This window comes from Apis cerana, linkage group LG14 (genome assembly GCF_029169275.1).
Source record: "Apis cerana isolate GH-2021 linkage group LG14, AcerK_1.0, whole genome shotgun sequence".
In the NCBI taxonomy this organism is placed as follows: Eukaryota; Metazoa; Arthropoda; class Insecta; order Hymenoptera; family Apidae; genus Apis; species Apis cerana.
Genome location: NC_083865.1, coordinates 4,933,409 through 4,950,092, shown reverse-complemented (window position 1 = coordinate 4,950,092; position 16,684 = coordinate 4,933,409). Strand labels below are relative to the sequence as shown.

Genomic DNA, 16,684 nt, shown 5'->3' with positions numbered 1-16,684 from the left:
TCCAGTCTGGTTCACTTTATGCTCGAGGATCGATAAAACTGATTCATTTATGCCCAGTGTCGTAAATCGGGATCGGGACGTTTGACTTTGTGAAAACGATTTGTCCCCAAAACTTCTACATTTAACTTCAACGGGCAAGTTTATGATTGTCCAGAGTTCGAGACTGGTCAGGATGTATAAAAAGTGGAACAAGGGAGAGAAAAAAAAAGAAGAAGAGAGAGAAAATCATTCGCCATTACTTTTCTAGATGTATTTATTTTAAAAGTTAAAAGCAACGCTCTCGCCCGGTTACGAATTTGTATTCGAGATTGACGTTTTTGCTATACAAAAGGATGCGTTATTGAAATCGTACATCCTGTCCAAGTTATTTATTCGACAGAGAAATTCCAAATATGGGATAAATGAACGTGAGATTCGAGGAATACGAGTTTTTGAATTAAAAATACGATCAAGATATCGAGAAAATGATGTGCAGGTTTTAAAATCGTAAAAGTTACGAAATTGAGTAATCGTTGGAGCAGTTTGGAAATTGGAGAGAAAGAATTTTTAAAAATTTTCGAAGAGTTGGCTATATTTTAAAATTGGTAATATTAAAAGATAGGAAAGTTGAAAGATATTGAAATTTCGAAGATAATTTCTAAGTTTTAAAAGTTGAAAGTTAGGAGTGAAAAAATTCCTGATACTTTCAAGAAATTGAAAATCCTCGATTTTGAGAAATTAAAAAGTTTGAAAGATGATCTCTAGAATTTATTAAATTAAATCCTTTCTAAAAATCTAAGAATAAAAAGAAAAAGTGGAAAATAAATTCTTAAATAAAAATTAATCTTAATTTCAAAAAGATAGATGTTCAATAACCACCAATTAAATCACAACAGGAATATCTCTATGCGAATTGCAAATTTCCTAATATCTCTCTCTCTCTCTCTAATTTCAAAGACCTTTATTTAGAATAGAATTCGAGAAACTACACAGTTACCATTATTTACTCCGTGTACACTTAGCCGTGAGCGAGCTGTTTTCACACGATCCTGCAGCCGAGGCAATTTCAAAGATGCATGCATTCACTTCCAATGATATCAACCTGAAAGGGTGAAATCAGCGAAAGGGGAAAGAGACACTTGAACGAAATAAAAGAAAAGGAGGGAGGGAGGGAGGGGGGAGGCCACTTCGTTTAACGGTGATTCGCTTGATTCGATAACCTTAAATCTTGTTGCTGATTCATTCACCCGTAGCATATCGTTTTTCCTCTTTGACATCGCACGAGTTTTCTTCCCCGTGTGCGCAAGAACGATTCTTCTTTTGTAACTCTACGAGTGGCTGTCACTGTTTGATTCATTATTTCTTCTTTCATCTGTTTTATCTTTGTGAAGCCGCTTAAAAGAAGGTAATTTCAATTCGAATGTAATTTTCGAACTGGAAAGAGAAATTTCATATACCAAGAATTTTACGTAGAATTATAATTTAGGACAATTATCGTTGAATGCAACAGATATATTCGGTTATAATTTCAAGCTGATAGAGATATGTGGGAGATGTGCGAATGAGAATTTTTTCTTCTTTTTCAACGAAAAATTCGAAATATCTATTATGACGAGGAAAGATAATTAATTTTGTGAATAACTTCGATTGAAATTAAAAGGATTAAAATTAATGTCCGATAATTGTAAAATTTTAATTTCTTTCCACTTAATTAGAGCTGATAGAGTAGATTTCTCTAAAATTCTCGAAATTCTTCCCTCTTCCACCATGGTTAAATATAAACTTCCCAGGCACAGGAGGTAAATTTAAATTCCATCTGAACTATGGTTTTCGAAGTACGGTACCATGTAAATCATTTTCCTCGAATATAGTCGTAGACCAATTAGTATGCAAATAGATTTTCATTATTAATCTATGACTTGGCTGAAAGTACTCGAGGATATGCTTCAACTTTATCTCCTTCTCTTTTTTTCAAATACTTTTCCGAAGGAACTCGATTACCAATTCTGATATCATATTATAAAACAATCAAGGAGGAATCGATTAAAAATTATAACGAATAAAGATATTCCTCTTCTTCTTCTTACAAATCATAAGATAATATTACTAAAAAATATTAGAATAACTAAATTCATCTAAATATTTTAAGTGTTCAATCATTCAAATCATTAATGAAATATGTTATCCGATAAATATATAAATATATAAATTTAATATATAATCTTGACATCATATCCATTATATAATATGCCTAGAATAAATAGATCAATAAATAAATTCTCCTAAAAAATCAAACCACAAATCAAACCTAATCAACATATAATCGATAATTCCTAATAAATTTTACTCCGTGATTCAAACATCTAATTCTTCCAAATACTTTCCATTAATCTATCCCAAATTACGAACAAACAACCACGAAACAAATACATCAGCAAACCAACCGAGGAGCATGAAATATTTCAACGAAATTCGAATTTTGTAGTATAAATATTTATCTAAAAAAAAAAAAAAAAAAAAAAACTATAGTCTGTTCGTAATTCCTCCCTTATCACCAGTCTAAAACTTGAAAAGTTCGCGTCTCCACGAGTTGGTGGAGAAGAAACTTATCCCAGACACGAAAAAAAAAAAAAAAAGAAAAGAAAGAAAGAAAGAAAGAAAGATGAGCATACGTGAAAAGAAGAACGAGGAAACATTTTTCATCGTTCAGACGAGGGTGTTATACTTATACGTATCCACTAGTCGCATGTCCAAATCTCGCGTCCCGACGTTACTTATAGTTAGGTCGGTCGAAATCCTGCGAGGATTTCCCGATTTCCTCGATCGGCCCGAGCCTTTTTACTCTTCTTGTTCGAGGGGCGGAGGAGTGGAACCAACACGCGTCCATCTTTGGACCGACATCAATAAAATCAGGGATCGTGCACGTCCATTTTCGGAGCTGAGTAGCAACGGCCATTGTCTTCCACGCTCTTGAAACCCTTACGAAAGCTTTGGGAACGAGAGAGAGTCTCCTCTTTAAGACGTGATTCATTCCCTGGGACTACGTTTGAGGGATTCGGTGGTTAAGACTGTGGAGAAGACTGATGCTGTGTTCTTAAGAGTTCTCTCTATGTTCTTTTCGGGAGAGTGGTTTAAATCATGTGGACGGAAGTTTAATTATGGATTGGGCCATCTTTGAATCATGATTTCCCATTTTTTTTTCTTTCATATCGAAGAATGGCTATTTTTAAATTTCATTTAAAAATTATATCCTTGAAATTGGGTAATCCTCTTTAAGAAGAATTTTGTTGCTCAATTTTCTTCAAATATTTAATTATTCGTGGATAATTTGCACATCGTACGATACCAATTAATTAGATTCGAATGTATTCGATTTAATATCATCATCAACAGTGGAAATGAATTTAACATTAAACAGAACCTGATAGAAATACCTTTAAATTAAAAAATAAAATTTTCCCTACCCTTCGAAACGAGAAAGGGAAATTATACCTATTTTCCCTGTAACAAATGTATAATACTCGACGAATATTTACGCACCGTGTCAAAATTTCAAATCTACAAAAAGTACACACGAGGGACAACAAGAGGTATACCACATTAAACGATAATAAAAATATCCATATTAATCCGGGTTCATAAAAATTCGTATTTGCGTAAAAATCCGCGGCCCCCGCTAATAAATCTCGTTTGCACTTTCAACAATGTTGAAACAACCAATTTGCAACACTATGAAACTGGACCGCATCGACACGCAACCGCGCCACGACATATCTCGTGCGTCGCTTTTATGAATTATGCAAGGGACGAGCGCGACCCTCAACTCCGACCACGCGGCTTTTTCCGTGTACGCTCTGAAATCCGAACACGGAGAAAGAGAGAGAGCCATGAAACGAATGACCGGTCGTGTCGTTACCTTTTATGATCGACGGAAAAGCTAACGTTGGAAAACACAACTCGTCAGCGAACGATAAAAATTTCGCGAGAGAGACCATCTTTCTCTCTCTCTCCCTGATACGATTGACCGCCATTTTTCTTCCACCTTAATTTCCCTCTTCTCTTTGAGCGGATAAGAATTTCGATGATGCGCCGCAAAAAATGAACGACGAACATTTTTGCCCGTCCATTTTCGTCATTTTCTCCCGATCCTCGAGTTCCTGCGATCGGAATTTCGAGAGGTCTTGTTGGAAAAATATCTCGCGATTTTCAACAGACGCGTCGAATAATTTCCTTTCAAATTCTTCCAAATGTGCATCGTGATATTTGAATTTTTAAATTTCTTTAACGCGTTCTCTCGAGCGAAAGGAAAATTTCAATGGAGCATTCGCAGCGGGGGAAGGAAAATGAAATTCGATACGAAAGTCGGAATGTTCGTGAAAAATAGGAAGTGTCCAACCGTGAAACTGAGATTAATAATCGGTGGGTCGGCTTTGTTCGTTTAACGAGGAACAAAGGCTACCAGGAGAGAGGATAGTTTTGATGGGAACGAATGGAACAATAGGACGCACCATCCCACAACTTTGTCGGAGGATGATGCAAAACTGTGTGCACCTCTGATCTATGTCAACTTCTAAAATGTCAATTATCGGAGACGAGAACTTCTCGAGAAAAATGAAACTCTCCTTAACGAATGTTATCGAACTTTGAACCCAGTTGAATAGAATTATTATTATTTCCAAAATAACAAAAGATCTTTCCTTCTTATAATTAATCTGAATTTTCAAAGTTCCTTTAATCCATCCCATATTGTTTTAATATTAAAAAAAGGAAACAATTGAATCTATCTTATCAACGATATAAATAAATCGAAATCTTAGAACAATCCCGTATAAACCGAGCTTAAAACGCAATTTATTTACCCATTCTCACCTTCCTAATTCATCCACCAGTTTCATTAACAAGTTTCTCTAATACGAATAAAATGATTCGTTCCCTCGACAAGACCAAACCTCCTCCTTCCCCTCCCGCACGAAGACGAAGAAAGTTCCCGATTAAGAAGCGACCCAGTTAACAAAAGCAACCCCCGCTGAACTATCATCCCATTTCTCGGCGGAGGGCAGAATTCGTGGCGCGGCAATGAAGGAAATACCTTCGTTTCCCGTGGATAAAACGATCATAATCCCGTGGAACATCGGATTACGATCTTTGCGCGAGGATCACGTGAAAATCCCGGGCGGAAGTTCCGGTCGCCGCCGAAATTCCGCGAATTCCGCCACCCGGTCGTTCGTTTTTTGGGCCGAAAAAGGGCCAACAAGGACGTTCATTTCCGGTAAAAGGCTTCCTTTGCCAACCAGCGCTCTTAATGGATCACGAGATGCTTCCGCTGAAACAGGGAGCCCTCCGGTGCGAACAGCTTTGCAAATCAGCCTTGCAATAAAGCGCCACCCTTCCCCCCTCTACCCCTTGCCACAGAATCCCAAGAAAACGGCTCCACACGGCTCCCTGGCAACTGAACAGAACTCTGCACGGATCATGGTGAATCTCCTCTCTCTCGTTTTCTGAATTTCAATATATTCGGAGCTGCGTCCGTTAATTACCATTACCTTACCCCCTTCGACAAATATTTGGCGACTCTTCGGGGATCGGAAGAAAGTGTCGTCGTCTCTTTGAAATTTTAATTCAACGTTCGAGAGCAACGGCTTTCATTAATTTCGAGAGCTGCACGCGACCCTCTCCTTCTGTCCTCTCGTTCTTTCTTTTTTTCTTTCTTTTTTTCTTTGCTTCCTCTTTGTTTCCTCTTCGCGGCGGATGATAAATGACGGTACCGGGGGGAGGATAGGATAGTTAAAAATGGCCGTGGAAATTTTTCGTATCGCAAATCCTCGGTTTCTTGTAAACGGCCCGTCGTTCGACTGGTGTGTGTAAACGTCGGACGATCCTCACGTTGATATTATTACGCGGAAATTTCGATTCCCGGTGTTCAACTTCGCTTTTCGACGCAGGTTTTTATCGTAATAAATACAAGGGATTAAAAAAGGAGGGAATTGAAAGGACAAGATGAAGAGTGTAGGAGATTTTTTTGTAAGTAAGAGTGTCACAAGATACTTCAAATATTATTCGTTCTTCGAGCTTTCTTCGATTTCTACGCGCAATTGATAATTTATCCGGAGAAAAAGAAGAAAGAAAGAGAAACGTCCACGGTCAGCGAACGAAACCGCGGACATTGCAAGAATATTATATATGGAAGTTAATTAATTTATCCGAGATATTTACGAAACATCAAGTAAGCAGGGACACTTAATTTCGATGAAAGCGGATAATTTACAGTGAAATTTCAATTACGATAAAACATCGGATAACGTTAAAATATCGCGGTTTTAATTCACGCTGTTGCCAACCCGTTTAATCACTCTTTCGTACCGGAGAGTTTCCCTCGCTTCCACGAAAAATTACTTGATTTATCTGTTTAAACTTTCTGCTCGAAATTTTCTCTCGTACGAACGAGAGTTGGAGGTTATTTCATACTCCAGGTTTCCAAACTCTTTTTATTATTTTCTTTTCTGTCTCTCTCTCCTCTCTCTCTCTCTCTCTCTCTCTCTTTCTCTCTCTCTCGATGAAGATTGGCAAAGTTTTAATATTAACGTCATATATTTTAATATCACAATGCCGGGATGGGGTATTGTTTCGAATGACATTAATATTATGTTCGTTCAGACTCGTCGGCCTTGTTTTAAGAACAAAGACCATTCTTACCGGTTAGAATGGAAGAAAAATTGCTAACTTTTCCAACAATAAGCTTTCCACCTCTTTTATCGAATACTTCTCAACTCGATGATTGATACGAAATCACACGAAATTTTGAAACTTTTTCCCCGGGGAGAGAGGGGGAGAGACACGTGAAAAATATAACTTTGACAATTTTGAAGAAAAGGAATTTATTAAATATGAAATTTGACGATAATTGGCGTGGAGGACGTGAAAATATAAATTCTACATGCATCGAGATATATTACTATAAATACCTTTGTGATAAAATCTAAGATAAAATAACTCTAATTGGAATTCGTTTAAAAAAAAAAAAGAAAAAAGAAAGAAGAAAATTTAATCTTTTCAAATATCGAATAATATTTATTCCGAAAAATTTTTGTATTATACCATACTCGTTGTAAATTTGATGATAAATATCTTTGAACGTTGTCAATAACAAATAATAAAATTTTATTTCATTTCAAATTAATATAACGCGTAATATAAATTGGAAAATTGCATAAAATCTCGTATCCTACGCATTAAATAATTAACTCTTTATGCCAATTAAAAATAATCCTGGCTTTTTGGAAAACAGCGAGGAGAGGTGAATTTATCGAAAGCTGAAGGGAATGGAAGCAATTCAAACGGAAACGGATCGATTCCGTATTGGCACATTAAATTGGCAGATCAATGAAGGCCATACTTACTTGTTTGCTTTTCAATTTCCATGATAATAGGACTGAACTGCCACGGGCAATTCCTTTCCATTGGTTTACATACACTTTCTCCTCTTTCCAACGAGGGTCAAGTGTTTTGCGCTCGTTAACCAACACCCTATTCGAGATCTTATTAATCCGACGAGGGATTAAAAATATAATCAAATGAAAGTAACGTTAAAACACGCGCTTCACGTTCGTTAAACGCGACGCATGCCCCAGGAATCCATTAATCAAAGCACTGGAAATTTTCTCTTTACAAAATGGGGAGAATTAAATTCTTCGATTAATTAAATTTCACAACAGACACCCTCAGGAATTTAAATATTAAATTTACACGAATTATAAATAAATTTCTCGATTGATATAAACGTTTCGATAATTTTCCTTTGATAAAAGAACACTTATGATATCAGCGAAGTATTCCATTCGTTTAATACGAAGTAATTGAAAGGAAATTGCTTTGTTACAATATACTTTCTTTTAATGAAAATTGGAAAAGTTCAAGATAAATATCTTTCCTGTACACGAAATTGGGAAATGAGAACAGGATTTTTGACCCTGTAAGTTTTTTTTAACATAATTAAATACTATTACCAAAAATTTATGACGAAGATTTAATAACTCGTTGTTATACTATTAAATTACAATATTCTTTCTCTTTTATTCTCCTAACAATTTTAATTTTGTTAATTGTTCGAGATATGCTAAATGGAAAAACAAACAATTCGTTGAATTCGAAGATATTAATACAATCCTTTTCTACACATCCTATACCAACTTTTATCTCTCACGATGCAATAATAATAATCTTACCAAATCGATCCGACCAAACTTATCAAAAAATCCCGCTCGTCCATTCAGAATCAATCACTCTTCCGAAGAAACGATAAATAATCCAACGAAATCGAGAAATAATTTTCAAAATTTACAAAATTTACTTTAAATTACTTAATACATTATCCGAAGTTAGTAGAAAAATTCTTTCGTTTTCTGTCTAATAATCGATTCTTTATTCCTGTTTTCACTAATAATTCTATCTTTTAAAATCTAACGATATTATTCTTTCATGCTCTTGCAAAATTAAGATTTACACGATAGTTATTTCGAACATTTTTGATACGATTTTGTAACGAAACGTATCCCCCCTTTTCATTTCGACTCGACGGAACAAGTTACGAAGAATCGAGAAAAATAATTTTCAAAATTTCCACTCCCAAAATTTACACCAACCTCGATTTACCGAACCCATCGGGAATCCTGTTCTCATTTCCCAGTTCCGTGTATCCACGGGGAACACAAACACCCTTAAGGGAACTCCGGGTTTGCTCCCGTTTACGAAGATCGACAACCCGGGGGAAGGACAAGACGGGGGCGAATTGATAAAAGCATCGTTAATCGTGAACCGAACTCTCCATCCATTCATATATATATATATCGCGTATTCTATTCCCACAAGGGAAGGGGCGAGCGCAAATGCGAGCTAGTTAAGCAGAGGGAAGTGGGGATCGAGAAATCTGACTTGGCAAACGCGAGGATAGTAATGGTCGTTTGTTTTTCAATTTCCCGTCGTATCGACGCACGGGACGCACAAATATACGCAGACGCACGCGTGTGTGTGTGTGGAAGGAGGGTGGAAAACAGCGTCGTGAAATATACGGGGGAGAGTTGAGGGATAACGCCATTCGTTCCGGTCAGACCAGAAGAATTTTCCGCTACCTAGCTGCTAGCTGCGACACGGGATTCTGGATACCCAGTCGATCCGACTTCCTTCGTGATAGATAGTACGATTTCGTCCAGAGACTTTCTATACTTAATACATTATCCGAAGTTAGTTTGGAGAAAAATTGGAGAAAAATTCTTTCGATACGATTTAATATTATGGTGATAATTAGACAACGAATTCTGTTTTGGGTAATAATTCTATCTCTTAAAATCTAACGATATTGTTCTTTTGTGCTCTCGCAAAATTAAGGAGATTTACACGATAGTTATTTTGAATATTTTTGATACGATTTTGTAATGGATATATGTTCATTGGAATTAGAAAATACACAATTTGGAATTAATCGAATTTTCTATGTCCCTAATAGCGGTTGAGAGATATAATGGTAAATTTACATGAATGATGAGAGGTTCCATTTAATTGTACACGTATCAATTACACGTAGGTATATTTGGTTTTTATTGATTAATCGTGTACCAGTTACGTACGAATTTATAACTGAATTTACACAATGTGTATCGAATAATGGTTGATTAGTTGTATGAAAATTATGTAATTCTAAATTGAGTGTATAATGGAATGAATTAAAATAGTCGAGCCACAATCTAACCGCAAACACCAGACACGTAACATCGTCGAAACAATAGTTAAGAATTATTCTGCTCGTTTCATTATGATCCATTGAAATCGAATCGTAAATCGATCAATTCATCGCAAAGTTGCCTCTAATTGAATCTCATTATGCACGTGAAAATGCAGGAAATAAAGGGATATCTGCTTGATAATTAAATATCATTATTATTTATTTCTATATCTCTGTAAATTATACCTGGGTTCCAATTATCTTTTTTTTTCCTTTTTTTTTTATTTACAGAGCGAACGAGTATAATCGATTTCATTCAATCACGTATAATTGAAAAGTGATTAAAATAAAAGATTGAAATATATTACGTTTAATATTTGCATCTCGTCGTTTATTTTTAACGTAATTATTCTTTTTAACAATGGGAAAAGGATGAATGAAATATTCAACAATATTTTAATTACTGCTATTTCATCGTTCAAGGGTTTAATTTGTGAAGAAATTATGAAACCTAATCGAATCATCGACGAAACAACAACGAAAAAATATCTATACATACTTATTTAATCAAATAACAAATAACACAATGAATTTAGATGCGAATTAATTGCAATTTTTGATGTTTAAAATTTCTATTTCTAAAATAGAAACATATTCAATAGAAATAAGAACAATGCAATTTACGATACAATGCACCTCTCTATAAACTGATTCCCATTTTTGGAAAAATATAGGATTTTACAATTGACAAATTCTCCAAACATTTACATAATTTGTTCTCGAAAATTATGGAAATCGTAGAAAATCGTAGAAAATTGCAATCTATTTTGAAGAAATGGAATAACATAAAAATAATGTACACTTTCAGTTCGACGCCTTTTTACGAAGATACTATCAATCATCAAAATATGATTCTGACAAATGATCACGACGTCCAGAGTTTACGTTACATCGCCAGATTAATCCGAAAGAATATCTAAAAAGTATCGTCACTTCCTTCCCACGTATCCCTCGATGACGTGGACAAAATCGAACGCTTTCCAAAGGCAACTACCTGCGATTTGTCAAGGATTTGGAATCGCGACGACGAACAGAAATATACGATGTGGTGATCCTTTGCATTACATCGAATCTCGTTCACGAATCAATAAAAATTCCAGAGAATTCCTCTGATATTCGAGGAACTTATCAGATGATTCCTACATGATTTCGGGAGCCAACACCTCGAAGAAGATCAATTTAAACATTTTGGAAAGCAATTTTAGAATTTTACAGGCATTTGTTTGATTTAACATTTATAAATTTATAAATTTCCATTGTTTAGAAAAATTTTACGATTCTAAAAGAGAATCTTCTATCCATATCGAAGTTCTACAACGAATCAACGTCGAACGTTTTATTATAACACGTATCCTGGATACGATCGTTGGTTCGATAATCGAACCGGGGAAGCAATCAGGAACAGGTGCCACTTATTACTCAGAACGATCGTGATTAAAGAAATTAGCGGCCGCCACGGTTCCTCCATTACATCGCCGTCTATAAATAAGGATTACGAGTAATCTCGCCGAATAACCGGTGCCCTCTTTTCCACGTTTTAAAGAAACCGTGCCCGCAAACTCAATTAATTTCGTGTTTGAACCGTCTCCAGGGGGAGGGGGGAGAGAAAAGGCGAGAGAGAAACGCGTAAAAATATACATGTCGACTTTAACTGGATAAATATTTCATACGGGGCTCTCATCTCTTAATCCGTGGGGTTTTGTACGCGATCCTTTCGCGTGCAATGTAAAACCAGACCTTTTCTTTCCTCTCTTCGTTTTTTCGGTGGCGTACTTCGGTTTCTCGAATGGTTTCTCGGTGTGAAGGGAATGAAAATTGTTTTTTACATCTAGTAAAAGGATTGTTATCAGATCGTAATAATTATCGATGAAAGTATTAATTTTGTAAAATCTATTTTTCCAATAGAGGGAAGCTCTATTGATCGAAAGTTAAATGAACGTGAGAATCGTATGATGTGCAAATTTGAGACTTTGGGATTTCTGACATTTGCCTCCCAAAAAATATTGAACTTTCTGAGAGCATGAAGCCGATCTAAAATTCTTAAGAACTATCATTGAAACTGAACTACCGTGCTTGTTGTTTCATCACGTAACATTTTTCTTATTCGAAATACACGTTAACTAAAAAAAGCAAAAACTTGCGTATATAAAGAATGCTTAATTGATCATAACAACATTAAGTCGTGGAATATAAAATAAAGAAAGTAACTAACGAAAACATTGCTTCGTTGTTCGCAATACTAATGAAATTTCGTGCAACTATGTTTCATAATGCATGACACTAATCTAGAAAATCTAGTACAAGCGTGCAAGTCTGCGAAAGAGAATTATAATAATGCGGTAGTTTTGTTTTTAGTTCTTAAATTCTACGCTACAATTCATCGTTAGTAAAGATTTTAAATTGTTTGCAACTTGGTTGGCAAATTAAGACACGTGTTCATTTCGCGTCGCAAATTTAAAAATTAAAATACGCCCCCTTATTTCATATTAAAACGATAAGTTAAAAATTAAAATTGAAACGACTTGAAAAAATATATTGTGTTTGAAATTAAAAAAAAATTATATTAAATACGAGATCATAATTTAATACCGAAACTTTTGCGCAGTTTATTGCTAAAAAGAGTGCGAAATTATTCTAATACTACAGTACACCCTAAAGCAACATTCTATAATCAAATTTAATGACGAATAATACGATTATTAAATCGTGACACAACTTTTAAAAAATCACGATAAATGCAATTACTAAAGCCATTTCAAATTAGATCCAAAACTACTTTGAAGGATTAATTAAAATTAATAGTTCTTCACAATGGTAGGACAAAACGTGATCAATATCAATTCATATCACTTACCTAAACTTAAGGATTGTCTCAATACCTTCACGTGAAAATGCATGCAAAGTTAATTATTACTACTATTATTACAGGCAAGTACAGTGACAGAATAATGAAAAGAATGACCCTCCATCCAAAGATGCAGAGCCATTAGTAGTTACCCTCTTGCATGGCAATTTGCCGGGCCTCTTCGGCACACAGCCTCTTTTTTCTCTTTCTGAAACTCGAGTTTTAGCATTCGAGGAACACTAATTTCGAAGGGAAGTAGAAAATTTAAGAAGCGTAAATGATCTACGATTCCATCCCGTATTCTTCGATAAAATGCAAAATTCAAATTACAAAGCACTCTCATTGCCGTGAAAATAAAAATTGAAATTGATTTCATTGAAAGGATTTTCAACTATAATTTATTTCAACGCGAGTACTTTGCAATATTCAATAGAATTTTCAACGCTAATTTATATCAATATGAATACATTGCAATATCCAAAGGGGATTTTCAACATTAATTTATTTCAACGTGAATATTTTCCAATACATTAACACATTAAAAAAATAACATAACACCTTACAATCGAACAAGCGTTAATGTGAAAATTCCGAACAAACCAATTGAATTTTTGCTACGTGACAAACCTACACAAACCTCGTTTAAAGATTTTTCTGTGCGATACTCTGTGCAAGGACCTATACTAGAAAGAATGTCTCGAGACGCCTTCGATACCCAAGCTTGGCATACTTGTATCATTTAAAATAATACATACCATTTTCTTGAAATCGATTAGCAGAGGTTGGTGACCATTACATAAAGAATATTCGCATTTTATATATATATAGAGAGAGAGAGAGAGAGAGAGAGAAAGTATTGTAACATTTTATTTCAAATTTTCTTACTATTATTTTTATTATTTCTAATGAATATTCATCTACTAATTGTACACAGTGTATAATTAGCAGTTATTATTATTTCATAGATATGATATTTTAAACTAACTGATAGTAAAATATAGTAATATGATTTGGTTTATAATATCCAAAACTATGAATAATATTAATAGATTATTTAAGAGGTTTCATACAATTCCATAAATTTACCACAAACTAACCGTAAACTAAGCACGAATAAATTTATATATAGATATATATTGAAAATATATTATGCATCGATACAACAATATATTGTTAATTGTTTGGAAATTATAAATATTATATAATATTATATAATATTATGAAATAATTAATTGTCTATTTAACTAACACCGAATAGAATCATATAACGAGATAATAAATAAAGAACGTGCAAAATATAAAAAAAAAAGATTCTATTCCTATTATTTTTTACTTATTTATTTTTTTATTATTTTAATATGCAACATAAAAGTTATGATCCGTTTCACACATGTAATATGCAAATTACAGACAATAACTCAACATTCTTATCGATTAAAATATTTTAACAAATATTTATTGCTACCAATATTATTATTGTTATCGTGCAACAATAACAATAACGAGAATCGGATATTTAAACGAAATTCTACTACATTTAAAACTCGAGGGATTTATATCAACATGTTAATCCTCAAAAATTAAAAACATTCGTTCCGAGTTACTTATTTATATTATAAATATATTTATAATATAATATATTTATATTATAAATACAAAAATTTATCGAATATAGAAAGATTTATATCTTAATATCTTTTAAAATATTTTTAAAAATTAGATATACAAAAAAAATTCTAATTTTATTATTTCAAAAAATATAAAATTGTAATTTATGAATATATTTATATTTATAATCACTGTACTTGCCAAATCCAAAATAAAAAAAAATATAACCAGTCATTCCATACTGATTCATTTATTTTATGGTTGGAGACTGGAGGAATTAAAAAATATGACTCACCATTTGTAGAAAATGAATGAAACTAACAGTGAAAAACCCCAAATGACGATAGGTTGATGATACTGTTATTCTGAGACAGTCATCAGATGAGTTTCCAGGAAAATTCATCAGGGACATCATTAAGGTAGATCCTCTATGTCGATGAATAAAGGTGAAAAATTGCAAAGAATCTATAAAAAACAAAAATAAAACCAAAAAAGATTATTATCTTATCTAGAAATTATATATAGGTGAAAATTCCAAAGAAAAGCTGAAAACTTTAATTTTTATTTATTAATTATTAAGGAATTTAGATATATTAATTGCATTATGCATTAAATGTAAATTTAAATGTAAATTTGTAAAAGATAACAATTCTCTAATAATAAAAAATCATTTATTTTAATTTCTAATAACAGATTAGATATTATTAACATTAATTTCTAATTTCTATTAGTTTTTTTAAATTTAAATTTTTTTTTAAATATCTAATATCCAAATGATATTCATAACAGTATAATAAAGAAAATAATATAAATATATGAAAAAGAATGGGGAAAAAAAAAGAAACTATCAAAGCAAAACACAGAAAATTGCCAACAAAAACCTTCGCGATTAAAAAGTCAAAGAGACTGCGACGCTCTGGAAGCAATTTACAATGCGCAACAAACACAGACTCTATTGTCACATGTCCCTAAACCATAAACGAAACGCTACTCAGTGCCACTATGCTCTAAAAAACAATAAAAAGCTTCTATACAGCATGCACTGACCCTACCAACTGCATTGCGCATGGTCACTAAATTTCCTGAAAGTAAAAACTTCGTTAACGGATGAAGAAAAAGAATGAAAAAAATCAGACAATATCCTCTATCATTTTCGTTTTCTTTACTTGTTATTGTTTTTTCCCTAGAATAATTAAATTTACAATTAAAATTTCTCCATTGATCTTAATCAAATTGAAAAAGTTAAGATAAACAATAATTGAAGATAGAAATACCAAAAATATAATATGATATACAATATTTATGAATTATGATTTATGAATTATCGAACACAATAAAATAATGAACATTAATTATTCGATTCCTACAGATTCCTATTGAATGCTATTAATAAATGTTCAATATATTAGGTTATGTCTAACATGCTGGGGATAACGTATCATACTTACAAGAAATAATTAATGTTTCTCCGTTTTCGAATCACTACAAATATTTTTCTCAAATATTATTTATTACAAGGAGAATAATATTAAACACATTTACTACACTAATATTTGCACTAAACAATAATTCTACGTGAATAGGAAAAAATATTTTACCGACTTCTTACGAAATTTTTTAAACTGAATATTCTAACTGCGTCATTGCAACTTACATGCTGCCCTCTAATGTATATATTCAACAAACAGGTGTCATGGCGTCTTTACTGCGCAATATTTCATCCAATTGGACATCAAGTGTCATGACGTGGGCTCGCTATTATTCGAATTTTAAATGATTACATTTATATCAATGTAAATATATAAATTTACAACAAATAAATTCAAGTGACATATTTTATAACGAATTAATACAATATTACATTTAGATATTTATAATATATTACAATAATTCGATATAAATTACAATTTGTATTCTACACTTACAATAATAATAATTTGCAATATTAAATAAATTTAAAATTAAAATCTTATGAATGTGGAAACACAATATTGATAATATACGAATAAACATAATGATAATGTCTAAAAAAAAGTTAAAAAATAATAAATAAACGTACCTCGATTTCAAAGCAGCGTAAATATACGTCCTACCAGTTCAATGTTCCAATAACTAATGAAGATTGCGAGTCGTGTGGTGGGGATAAACACATTCCCCTTCCACTAATTTGCCGCGTATTCAATGTTATTAAATGTTTATACTATGAATATGTAATACTATTATTTTAAGAAAACGAGATATAGCAAATATATATTTAAAAATCTTATAAAATTTCAAATCTGTCAATATTTAAATAAAATATTTCATATTTATATTTTTAAAGATTTTCTTTCTTTAATCAATATGTCAATATGAAGATCGTTTAAAAATTTAATATATATAATTGTTAAAATATAATTATTAACTGTAAAATTTTAATAAATTACTATAGTTACTTGATTTTTTTGAAATTTAAATATATATATATATATTTAAAA

At 32.6% G+C, this 16,684-nt stretch overlaps 1 protein-coding gene across 1 annotated transcript in view; it reads left to right on the top strand.

Annotated features, from left to right (window-relative positions):
• The window catches only part of LOC108003171 (zwei Ig domain protein zig-8), a 385,408-nt gene that overhangs the window by 77,276 nt on the left and 291,448 nt on the right, over positions 1 to 16,684 (top strand). The gene's annotated exons all lie outside the window — the stretch shown is intronic.